A 13,356-nucleotide genomic window follows, 5' to 3' on the forward strand; every position below is an offset into this window, starting at 1 on the left:
TGGAGGAGAAGGGATTGCGGCATGACCATCCCCCCTGGGGGGTGATTTCTCGCTTTCTGTCTCTATGTCTCTCTCTGTCTGGCTGGCAAGCGCATGAGCCCTATAGTGAAAATCTCTCCAAAAAAAAAAAGCTATGCATAGATTTCAAAAACTTTGCACCAAAATAAGCTCATATTTTAATCCATTTTCCATACACCCTTTTTCCTTTAATTAGTTAATTAATCATTATTATTATTTATACATTCAATCGGATACATCATTTAAATTGTAAAGAGATTTTACCTAACATGATAAATGGCACGCACCAGGTGAGTTGAGTATACTATACATGACATCGGAACAGGCGACAAACCATATCTGTGTCCCACAAATATCTTAGTTCTCCATTTTCCCCCAAATTTCCCTTTCTGCACTCTTCCCCTCCCTACTCTCCTACTTTGTCCCCAGTGTCTATAACATTTTCAATGCTTTTATGCCCTCCAGTCTTTCAGTCTCTACCATAGAGTGTAGACAGTCGGTAGATGTTAAGTAGAGACATACAGTGTCTCTGTTTCATAGCCTGACTTGCTTCACTCAACAATAAATCTTCCATGCTTGTCCACTTTCTTTCTTTCTTATTTTTAATAAGGAGATAAAACTATAGTTTTATAAATATCAGAAAAAATACTAGGTATAAATCTTTGTGTGTGAAAGAGTAGGGTTTGAGGAAGAACAATTAGAAGAAAAATGGGGAGGAAAAGCATTAATGGGACAAAGAAATGTGCCAATTTCTGTTAAAAATATTTTATAGTTTGTTTAGTCAACTGGACTAGGGAGAAACGTTCACATGTTAAAAATATTCACATCGTAAGCTAAATAATATGATTGTATAAAAGAAAATGAAATTTAAAAAAGAACTAACTAAAAAAAGAGTAAAAAAATGAAAATAACTCCTAATGGAATGACTTGCTATCTCATTGTTATTTAATTCACATTTCCTGTAATCATTAATAACACTGAGGATCTTAAACCCTTTGAACATTTGAAAATTTGCCTATTTATTTGTCTTTTCACTGTCAAATTGTAAGAATTCTTTATAGATTCTGAATACAAGTCCTTTATCAGATACATGATTTGCAAACATTTTCTACCATTCTAAGATTGAAATTTAATTTCCTTGATAGTGTCTTTTGAAGCACAAATATTTTTAATTTTGATAAAAGCCAGTTTATCTATTTTTCTTTCATTGCTTATGATTTCAGTGTCACATCTAAGAATCCATTGTCTAATTCCACTTTCTATCAAATGCCAGAGTCTTACTGTTTTTTTATGGCTGAATAGTATTCCATGGAGTATATGTGCCACACTTTTTCAATCCATTCATCTGTTTGTGGACATTTGGGTTGGTTCCATGTCTTAGCAATTGTGAATAATACTGCAATAAATATAGTTGTGCAAGTGCTTTTTCAACTGAGCATTCACCTGTCCTTTGGGTAGATACCCAGGAGTGGAATTGCTGAATTATATGGTAGTTCTATTTGAAGGTCTTTGAGGAACCTCCATATTTTTCTCCTCAGTGGCTAGACCAATTTACATCCCCACCAACAATGTAGGAGAGTTCCCTTTTCAATTCCTTTTAACACTTTTTTTTTTTTTTTTTTTTTTTTTTTTAATCTTTTTCTCATTCTGACTGGGGTTAGGTGGTATCTTGTAGTTTTAATCTGCATCTCCCTTTTGATGAGGGATGTTGAGCATTTTTTCATACGATTTTTGGCTCTTTGTGTGTCTTCCTTAGAGAGTTGTTTATTTAGCTCATTTTCCCATCTTTTAATTGGATTTATCATTCTCTTCTGGGCAAGCTGCTTGAGTTCCCTGTGTGTTCTGGTTATCAGTCCCTTATCTGAGGCATGGTTAACAAAAATATCCTCTTATTCCGAGTGTTGTCAATTCACACCAATTACTGTATCCTTTTCTGTGCAGATACTTCTTTTTATTTTTTTAAAAAATTATTTATTTAATATTATTTATTCATTCATTTATCTTAATTTGACCAGAGAGAGACACAGAGAGAGAGAGAGAGAGGAAAAGAGACAAAGGAAGCCGCCGGGACTCGAAGTGTGGTTGACCATGTGGGAGTGTCCAGTACCTTAACCACCATGCCACCTTCTAGTCTCTGCAGATACTTCTTAATTCCACCTGTCTACTTTGGGGAGTATTGCCTGTGCTTTGGGGTCTTCCTTAAGCAGTCCTTTCCTACTTCAGTGTCTCCCAGAGTTTCCTTAGTGTTTTCCACTGGTAGTTTTATAGTTTGAGGTATTAGGTTTAAATCTTTGATCCACTTTGAGGTGATTTTTGTTAATGGTGGCAGGGCTTCAGATTTATCTTTCTGCAGATGGATACCCAATTTTTCCAGCTCCATTTGCTAAACAGGTCTTCCTTTTCCCACTGGATTGACTAGTACCCTTTGTAAAAGATCAGTTGGCTGCATGTTTTTTATTTCTGGGGTCTCTACTCTGTCCATTGGTCCTTGTGTCTGTTTTTGTGCCAATACCATGCTGTTTTGATTATCATAGCTTTTTAATATATTTTGGAGTCAGGAAGTGAGATGACATCCACTCCACTCTTTTGTGTAGGATTGCTTTGGCAATATTGGGTCTTTTATGATTCCAGACATATTCTATGATTTTTTTTTAGATCTGTGAAGAATGTCTCTTGTAATTTTATAGGGATTGCATTAAATATGTGGATCAATTTGGGTAGAATTGCCATATAAATTACATTAATTCTCCTAATCCAGGAACATAGCATGTCCTTCCACTTTTCTGTGTAATTTTCAATTTCTTTTTTTAAGATTTTTATAGTTTTCCTTGTAGAGGTCTTTGACTTCCTTGGTTAGTTTTATTCCTAGGTGTCTTATACTTTGTGTGGGCATGGTAAATGGGATTATTTTCTTCAGTTCTGTCTCTGTTTGCTTGTTGTTTGTCTATAGAAATGCTTACATGCCCTTTTTGCATTCTTTTTATATATACTCTAATATACCATTTATATTTCAGTTTTGTCAATTGTCCCCTATATCGGTAAAGCATTTATTCCCCCAAAGTACAGAATCCAGTTCAGGTTCATGTGTTTATTTATTATGTCATTTTATTCAACTCTAATTTGGAACAATTCCTAAGCTTTTCTTGACATTAAGATTTGGAGAACATGAAACAGTTATTTTATAAATATTCTTCTGTTTATGGTTTTTTAGTTTGAGAACTCAAGTGTGTTTATGCTGGGAAAATTCATTTTACAAGCTGTTGATGTACAGTGATTAAATGGGTAAAATACACTTTACATTTTTTGGAAAAGTTTAGCAAGGGACAAATAATTGGCACCTGAGTAATTAGACAGAAGGATAATGGATATTTCTTTCCATTACACTGATCCCAAGCACTCTTCTATTTAAAAACAAAGAGGAAGTGAACATTTTTTGAGTGCTTATTGTTTGTTAGGATCAAGCATAAAGACTTATTTCCATTATTCCTTATTACAACAGAATGATGTCTGTAATAATGCTTCTATCATACATCACACATGTGTGGGAACCTAGGATTGAAGAGGTTAAATGACTGCCCCCAGATCACAGAGCCAGTAAGCGGCAGAGCTGGACCTCAGATCGACATGGCCAGCTTTCATCTTCCATCATACCATGACTTTTAAGATGCTTTTCCTCTGGCATTGCTGTATAGGTTGCTAATCCTTAGAACAAACAATATTCAAACATTTCTGAGAAATAATTAATCCCAAACACAGTAGTTCTGAGCTGCATTTGACTTACCATCAAAAAAAATTCTGTCCTTGTTTTTGAACCACGTGCTGCACTTGGCTTCTCATGGTTATCCTCATTTTCTTGATCTCTATATGGAGCAGGTCCTAGGGCTCTGTCCTTACATTTCTCTTATCTATTTGCACTTGTCCTTTGTTGTTCTCATTCAGTTTCATGGCTTTACATGTTGTCTACATGCTCACACATCCCGCCCTCATACCTTAATCTCAAACCACTCCCGTGAACTGCCAACGAATATATCCAAGTGTCAAATCAACACTCCTACTTTGATAGAAGGAGGATAGGTCTCTAAAACTAGTACGTCCCCAAATAAGCTGACTCTGTACACTTTACATCTGCTTTTTTCTTATCTTAGAAAATGACATCCCCAGCTTTTCAGTTTCTCAGTCCTAAACTTTTGACTCTTTCTTTACAATCCTCTTTCAATTCATAAACAAATCTTGGTGGCCTCAGCTTTAAAATATATGCCGGAGCAGTTTTCTTTTCACGACCTCCTGGGCTAAGCCACCTACTCGACCTGTCTAGGTATTGAATAGCCCCCCCACCATCTGTTTTGCCTGCTTCTGTCTTCGCTTGCCTTCAGTCTAACCTTACCATGGCAGCTGAAGGGACCCAAAAGCGTAAGTCAGATCATGTTCCTCTCCTCTCTGCTCTTCTGCGCTATGTGCTCTCCTCCCTGCTGCTCTGTCTTTCAGAAACCCCAACCATCTGGCTGGATTTAGAACATGCTAACCACACACCTACACCATGCCTTTGAGCTCACTGCTCTCACTACCTGGATTTCTTTTTTCTTTATTTTGGAGAGGTTTTTGCTATAGGGTGTGTGTGCTCGCCAGAAAGACAGAGAGAGACAGAGAGAGACAGAGAGACAGAAAGCGGGAAATCACTCCCTGGAGGGATGGCCACACCGCAATCCCTTCTCCTCCATTCTCCTCTTGGGATCTTGGGCACGCACACACACGTGCCCAGCATGAGTTTAAACCACCAGGTCCAGGACTTGAACTGCAGTCAACTACATGGGAGTCCAGCGACATAGCCATTACACTAACTGCTGGTCCCACTACCTGGATTTTTCTTTCTCCAGAAACCCATATGGCTCACTATCTTCAGGTCACCTCCTTAGTGAGGCTTTCCCTGAATGCCCTATCCAAAATGCTCTTACCCCAAACACTATTTCTCTTGTGTGCTTTATTTTTCTTCTAGTAATTTGATGCCATTTAATAATTAAATGATATCGTACTTCTCATGATTATTTATATAGTATATATTTACTTGGTCTGTCCCCCCATCCAGGATGAAAGGTCCACAAAGACACACATTTTCATCTCTTCTTTCAGTGCTGTGTTCCCAGCGTCTAAAACTGTCAGGAACTTAGTAGGTATTCAATAAATATTTGTTAAAAGAATGAACAAATGCATGAATAAATTCTTTAGCTTACTCACAATTTTTTTTGAAAGAAAAGTGTATTTGTTGAAGAAGTTTTCGAATATCTGTCCATCCAAGTCTCCAGCTTAAGAAAGTTCTAAATTTTGGGAACCAGCAGTTAGCGTAATGGCTATGTCGCTGGACTCCCACGTAGTCAACTGCGGTTCGCGTCCCGGACCCGGTGGCTTAAAACTCACGCCGGGCGCATGTGCGTGCGTGCCCAAGATCCCAAGAGGAGAATGGAGGAGAAGGGATTGCGGCGTGACCATCCCCCCTGGGGGGTGACTTCTCGCTTTCTGTCTCTATGTCTCTCTCTGTCTGTCTGGCGAGCGCACGCGCCCTATAGTGAAAATCTCTCCAAAAAAAAAAAAAAAGAAAGTTCTAAATTTTCTCTTTTTAATAGCTTGGGAGTTACATATGAATATAGATGAAGTGTACAGTTTTTGAAAGTAACATAATTATTGTAGGAAACATGGCAAATACAGAAAAAGAAAATAAAAATAACTTGTAATGCAACTACCCAAAGACTCGTAACATTTTAGTATACTATTTTCCAGATTCATTTCATTTCAGACACTTTATTTTCAAGTTTGCTTATTCCCATGACAAGGACTGGAACAAACAAACTGAGGAACACAAAGCTGACTGTGGTTTTGTGCTTCTAGCAAAATGCCATCCTCACAGTTCAGTAACAGCCACAAGCACTTCCATGGAATTTTTGGGCGCTACTATTTTCCTTTTCCAAGAAAGCATGCTATAATTTGGATATTTAGGTTACACAAACTTTCACTGAAGTGTCTCCCTTCTAAAGTGACCTCAGAATTCCCAGAAAACTAAATATTTGGAATTTGGAAAATCTGGGTTGATTAATATTAGGAGTATGCATTGGACTAAAGGCCAGCAGCCTGAGGTTCTAGTTGGAGTTCTACAACTTTCTGGCTGCATGGCTTTGGGAAGTCAATCTTTCTGAGGCATGGTTTCCTTAGCTGGAAAGTGGAGATAATACTATCTGCTTCATAAATTACTGTTAGGATCAGATACAGTAATGGATACATGTTTTAAAATCTGTAAAGGGCAACACAATTTAAAAGGTATATAATCATAATTAAAGTGTGATAGATCTTAAGACAGCAATGACATATATGGACAGACATGTCACTATTCCTTACAAGCCCAGGGGAGAAAGACTTACCAGTCCCAGCAGAACTTCTCATTCTCACCCTCTTTCTTTCTCTTTCTTTCTTCTTTTCTTTCTTTCTTTTTCTTTCTTTTTTCTTTCCTTTTCTTCCTTTCCTCCCTCCCTCCTTCCTCCCTCCCTCCCTCCTTCCTTCCTTCCTCCCTCCCTCCCTCCCTCCCTCTCTTCTTTCCTTCCTTCCTCCCTCCCTCATTTTTTCCTTCATTTCTTCCTTTCTTCCTTCCTTCATTCCTTCCTTCTTTCTCACTCTTTCTTTCTAAATCCCAGAGTACAGGAGCTCACTAGAGAGAGAGAGAGAGAGGAATAGAGAGGGAGAAAGCACCTCTCAATGGAATACTGTCACACTGCAATCCTTCCTTCATTTTTCCATCCTGTCAGGACTCTGGGCATGCATGCACAGATGCCCATTGTGTTTTTCAAGCTCCTGGGACTGGGATTCAAACCACAGTAAATCACATGCGATTCATCTCTCTACCACTAGGCTATGGGTTGTGCTCTAACTCTGCAGCATTTTCTAATCATGACTATGTGGTTTTCCCACCAGAATATGGATTTCTGAATGAGAGAAACATGTTTACCCTCATTCATTGGTATATTACTACTTCTTGTCACAACGATTCACAGCATAAAATATTTTTAAAATGGTAAAAAAAGAACAAGAACAACCTGTCATAGTAAAATTATTAGCTGGCCTTATAAGTGTTTTTACAGAGTATTAACACAGATACAGCAGAATACAGCAGAAAGTGACCCAGACTGACAGCCAGGAAAGCTATGCCCTAGTTCAGTTTGTTGGTAACCAAATACGACACTGATGAAATCAGTTTTCTCATGTGGAGGTGCATGGGAAGGTACCTAAGGTTTCTGCTATGCCCAAATTCCATGAACTTTGACCTCTATGATGGTAGACACAGTCTCTGGTGGAACTATTTTTTGAAAAGACATATTGAGTAAATCATTAGCTTAATATACACTGGCCTTAAAAAATAAGCTTTAGTTCTCTGTACAGTGAGATAATGCTTAGAATCTGTTAAATCATTAATAGTCAGTTGTTTACGGTTTAGAGTGTAACAATATTCTTTGATGTTCCCTAATTATCATGCATGTTTAAAATGAATTCTGAACCACTTCTCTGCCTAATTAAACCTCATTGAAATTTGTTGAATTTTAAAGAAACATTTGATTTGCAAAAATAAATCATACATTCAGTAACCTTAGGGCTTCTCAAAGGACCCATAAAACATTTTTAAAAATAATAAGGTAATGTGAATGAGAGCTGTCTTGAACTAAACAGGGAAAATTTGGAAAACATCATTTTTTGAACTACTTTCTTTTGGCTCACAAATTTCTGCAGATAGCATTCATTCTTTTTTTTTTAAATGACCATTTATTCTCTTTTTTAAAGTTTATGAATTATCTACAAGCCCTAAAATTAAGTAGCTTAAGAAATCATAAATAAGTCATTCTCTGTAATGTCAACTGGTTGAACTCCCAAGAAAAATTGGTACAATAAAAATAGACATGTATTCATACAATGACAGGGTTCATTCAACATTTAATTCTTCCTGTTAACCATTTTAATGATTTTTGTAGCCATTCATTTGAGATATAAACTCTGGATAGTGTCTTAAAGATCGTAAACCTGACTCTTAGACTTTGTTGTTATGTAAATTGGTTGAAACATATACTTTCCTTTCAGTAATTTCTCCTGCAGATGTAGTTACATCAGTGTGCAAAAATATATACTCATTTCAATATTGCTCATACTAACATAAAACTATATAAAAACTCTATAGCTATAAATGTGGAAGGGAGACAGCTTAAATTAAAGTGCATTTATTATTGAATCAAAGTGTTCGGAGTGGGCCTAGTCATTTGCATAGTAAAAAAAAAAAAAAGTCAATCTTCTGAAACAACAAGAGTCTCCAAAGAGAACATTTTTATTTGGATGGTGTCTCCCAGGAGATAAGAGCATACATATGCCTTTCAAATTTGTTTGTCCCATTGATCAGAGTCTAAAGTTTTTAAAGAATAAAGGGAATGTGGCTACATGAAGGTATGTAAATGATAGGTCAGGAAGCAGGGAATTAGCTTCTGTTAAGAATCAAACCTTGGGCCAGCATGTGGCATGGTATTTAAAATGCTGGACTCCCACATGACTGACTATGGTTTAAATCCTGGACCTGGCAGTTTGCTTTCTCGCTTTCCCTTTCTCTCTGGTCAAATTAAAAAAAAAAAACAAATGATGATGACGAATAAAATTATATACTATTTTTTTTTTAAAAAAAAGAATCACGTCTTAATATTGACTGAGTATATCCGAGTATGTTCTTGTTGATGTCAGGGAGTCTGCTGTCATCTAGCTTATTTTTGTCTCTGGAAGTTGTCCTCAAAGATAAATCATCTCATTCTAGGAAAAGCATATATATAATATATGCATATATAAAAATATGTATGCGTGTGTGTATGTATGTATGTGTTTGACACACACACACACACACACACACATAGGTTTGTATTTTAGGTTTTGGGTATATTTTCAGATTTTATAATCTGTGGGGCATCCAATCTGCAAAGTATAGAGAGAACGTTTCATTAAAATGTCATGTGAAACAATTTTTATCATAGTGCTCAGTGTTTAAAGTATGTCATGAGCTAAGCTATCATGGTTAAGTTGCTATTATATGTGTGACTATTCAAAGTAAATAGATAAATGTTAGATCTCTGACTAAATGCATGCCAAGAAAACACTTAGTCTAGTAGGTAACCATGGAGGGTTGGTAGCACATTAATAAAAAAAGATGCAATGCAGATGTTGAAAAGATTTATATACTAATCGGATATTATCTCTAAAATATTTTACCAAGTGAAAAAATAAAAGTGCAAAACACCATATTCCTATTTCTAAATAAATGTCACATACCTTTATGCACACATTATCTATATGTATAAGGATATACAAGAAATTGGTAGTAATAGCTCCCTCATTTAAAAAACAAAACAAAACCAAACCAAACAAAACAATGCTTTTCTTTTTATTGAATAGTCTTTAGAGCAGTTTTTAGTTCACAGCAAAATTGAGAGGAAGGTATAGATATTTCCTATATACCCCCTGTCCCCCACCACATGCAAAACCATTCCCATTATCCACCAGAGTAGTATATTTGTTACAACTGGTGTACCTACACTGACACACCCTCATCTGAAGTCCATATTTATAGTAGAGTCTAATCTTGGTGTTGTATATTCTATAGGTTTGGACAAATGTATCATGACACGTATCCATTATTATAGAATCATACAGAATACTTTCATTGCACAAAAAATATCCCGTGTACTCTCTATTTTCATCCTTCCCTTATCCTAATACCTAGCAACTCCTTGAATTTTGCCTTTTTCACAATGTTATAAATTAAGTTGTTGGTAAAGTCATGATGTATTTTTCTGTCTTTCTATGCAAAATGTGTCATGACTTTCCTGACAACCCAATAAATGGAATCATACAGAATGCAACCTTTTCAGATCATCTCTTTTAGTTGGTGACATACATTTAAGGTTCCTCCATGTCTTTTCATGACTTGATAGATTATTTATTTCTTTTTACTGCTGAATAATATTTCATTGTCTGAATGTACCAGAGTGTATTTATCCATTTACCTACTGCAGGATACCTGGTTACTTCCAAATTTTCTTGTGATTAAAACTACTACAGGCATGAGTGCAGTTTTGTATGTGTGTGTGTGTGTGTGTGTGTGTGTGTGTACATAAGTTTCCAATTCCTTTGGGTAAATACCAAGGAACTTTATTGCCAGATCATATGGTAAGACAGAGTATGCTTAATTTTATAAGAAACTACATATCTGTCTTCCAAAAGGACTAAACCATTTTACATTCCAACCAGCAATAAATGAGAGTTTCTGTTGCTCTATGTTCTCACCAGCTTTTGGTGTTCAGTGTTTTGGATTTGGACTATTCTAACAGATACAAAGTGGTCTCCCATTGTTCTTTTCATTTGTATTTCCTTGATGACATATGATGCAGAGCATCTTTTCATATACTTATTTGCCATCTATATGTCCTCTTTGTTGAGGCAAAGTGTCTGTTAAGGTCTTTGGCCCGTTTTTAAATCAGGCCATGTTCTTACTATTGAGTTCAGGAGGTTTTTATATGTTTTAGACAACTATCTGATATGTCTTTTTTTCCTCCCAGATTGTAGCTTGTCTTTTCATTCTCTTAGCAGAGTCTTTGTGCAGAATGAAGTTTTGATTTTAATGAAGTTCAGCAGACTGATTTTTTTTTTTTCACGGATTGTACCTTTGATACTGTCAAACCCAAAGGAGGTCTATATTTTCTTTCATGTTTTCTTCTAGGACTTTCATAGTTTCAAATTTTATATTTAGATCCGTGATCCATTTTTAATTAATTTTTAAGAATGTAAGGTCTGTGCCTAGACTTATTTTTATATTTCGATGTCTAGTCGTTCCAGCACCATTTGTTGAAAGGCTATCTTTCCTCCATTGTATTGCCTTTGCTTCCTGGTCAAGGATTAGTAGACTATATACTGTGGCCCTATTTTGGGGTTCTATATTCTGTTCCATTGGTCATTTGTCTTTCTTTTGCCAGTAATACAGTGTCTTGATTAATGTTGTTTTATAGTAAGTTTTGAAGTCAGGTAATGTCAGTCTTCCAAATTTGTGTTTCAGCTTCAACATCTGTTGGCTATTCTGGGGCTTTTTCCTCTTCCTATAAACTTTAGATTCAGTTTCTTGATATCTACAAAATAACTTGCTGGGATTTTGATTGAGATTATACCAAATATATATCAAGTTGGGAAGAATTGACGTCTACATTACTGTTTATTTGCTATTCTTTTTTTTCTATTTGAATTTAATGAGTTTACATCAAAAAATTAGGTAGGCATTACACATTTAAAGAATAAAAATCTTTAAAAAAACACAATACAAAGAGTAAAAGAATTTTAACCAAGTTTTACACTTCTTTTGGTTTAATTTTTAATAATTCATCTCATCATATCTTATTGCAATGTGCAAATGCATCTACAGCATCCATTACAATCATAAAACTAAGTTAAAAGAAGTACACTGTTAAGAGTGCCCCTTAGAGGACACCAATTGACCTTATATTAAAAACTCTATGATACGTAAGCATTACATAATAATGCTACTTAACCACCTTTTGTCACAAGAATTATCACAAGTTTTCTGGAAATAAGTCCACATAAGAATTAAATATTTAAAAGGTGGACTGTTCCTTAATTTAGTTTTAGTAAGATTTTTTTCTTTTTCACTATTAAGAAACATTTCAATAGTTTTAAAGCAAAAGCTCTTATTATCTAGATAGCTTAAACTGTACTCCTGAGTTCAAGCTTACAGATGAGTCTTTTGTAAGTAGTTCTCAATAAAATTCCTCCCTCCCCATACCCCTGCCTCAAATCTTGTATTGTTTCTTACAAAACTTTGGTCAAGAATAGAAACATATGCAGGCAGATGTATATGCCATACAACAGCAAGAACAATCAAGCCCAACTAATGACTTCGGGTTTTAAAGAATAGAAGGCAATTAAAATGTACTCAAAGTTACATTAAGAAAAGCTTTCATGGGGGTAATACTGAAGCAGTCACTAAGGTTAAGAAAATACTGATATCAAAGTACAAATGACTACGATGTTAAAATAGACAAAAACTACTATACAATAGCCTCTTTTAAAATTTAACATAAAGAATACAACACATGATTCAGGATGATTTTCCTGTTCTACTCATGAGTATTAGTCTTTATAAGGTTGGTTATGTTGACATCTAGTAGAGTTTCTTGTGACATCTGATGAAGTTTCATTCCAACTGTGAAAGACAGGTCTTCAAGGAACCTCTTGTTCTTGGTCACATCTTGGTCACTGTACAATTTCAAAGTAGTGCAATATCGCCATGATGTGTTAGGGCATGAAGACAGATCTCGTGTACAGTGCCATCCCCACAATGGAAACCAGCATGGAATTGAACACAGTCCATCTCAGGGCTCCAGCATGCAGAGTGCCGTGACGAGCAGGTACTGGTAATAGAACCAGGACATCTGCTTCCAGGCCTGTGCCAGCACCATCTCCGCCATGTGCCTCCTGCGAAGCAGCCGCACATCAGTCTGTCTCCTGCTGGTTACCTCTATTTGCTATTCTTTTGTCTTATTGCATGAGCTAGGACTTACATGCAATGCTGAAAAACCATGGTGAGATGGGAATCTTTGACTTGTTACTCTTCGTAGTAGGAAATCTTTGAGTTTCTCAGCATTACGCATGATGTTAGTTGTAGGTTTTTCTTTCTTTTCTTTCTTTCTTTCTCTCTCTCTCTTTATTTATTTTTTATTTTTTTAGAAAGTTGCCTTTTTTTTTTTTTTTGATAGGGCCCATATGTTCGGTGGAGAGACAGAAAGCGAGAAGTCACCCCCTGTTGTGGTGGCCACCTTGCAATCCCTTTTCTCAGGATCTTGGGCATACATGCACACACACCCAGTGTGAGTTTTAAGTTGCTGTCTCTGGAACCTGAACCACGGTCTGTCATGTGGGGTCCAGCAATGTAACCATTATGCCATCTGCTGATCCTAGTTGTAGGTTTTTAAAATATGTATTCTGTTTCAAGGGAGGGAAGTTCTCCTCTGTTCCTAGTTTACTGATCATTTTTATCATGTATCAGTGTTGGAGTTTTTCAGATATTTATTCCACCTCTATTAATATGAGTACAAAATTTTTGTTAGCCTTTTGATGTTATGGATTACCTCAATTGATTTTTATTTTATTTATTATTATAATTTTTTTGTTTATTTATTTATTTTTTTTGGAGATTTTTTTTTGCTATAGGGCGCGTGCGCTCGCCAGACAGACAGAGAGAGACATAGAGACAGAAAGCGAGAAGTCACC

At 36.0% G+C, this 13,356-nt stretch overlaps 1 pseudogene; it reads right to left on the reverse strand.

Moving 5' to 3' along the window:
• Positions 1-10,909: 10,909 nt before the first annotated feature.
• On the reverse strand, positions 10,910-12,784 carry LOC106735842 (serine palmitoyltransferase small subunit A-like; annotated as a pseudogene).
• Between the last annotated feature and the right edge of the window lie 572 nt (positions 12,785-13,356).

Source organism: Tupaia chinensis, unplaced genomic scaffold (genome assembly GCF_000334495.1).
Source record: "Tupaia chinensis unplaced genomic scaffold, TupChi_1.0 Scaffold000544_1, whole genome shotgun sequence".
NCBI lineage: Eukaryota > Metazoa > Chordata > Mammalia > Scandentia > Tupaiidae > Tupaia > Tupaia belangeri.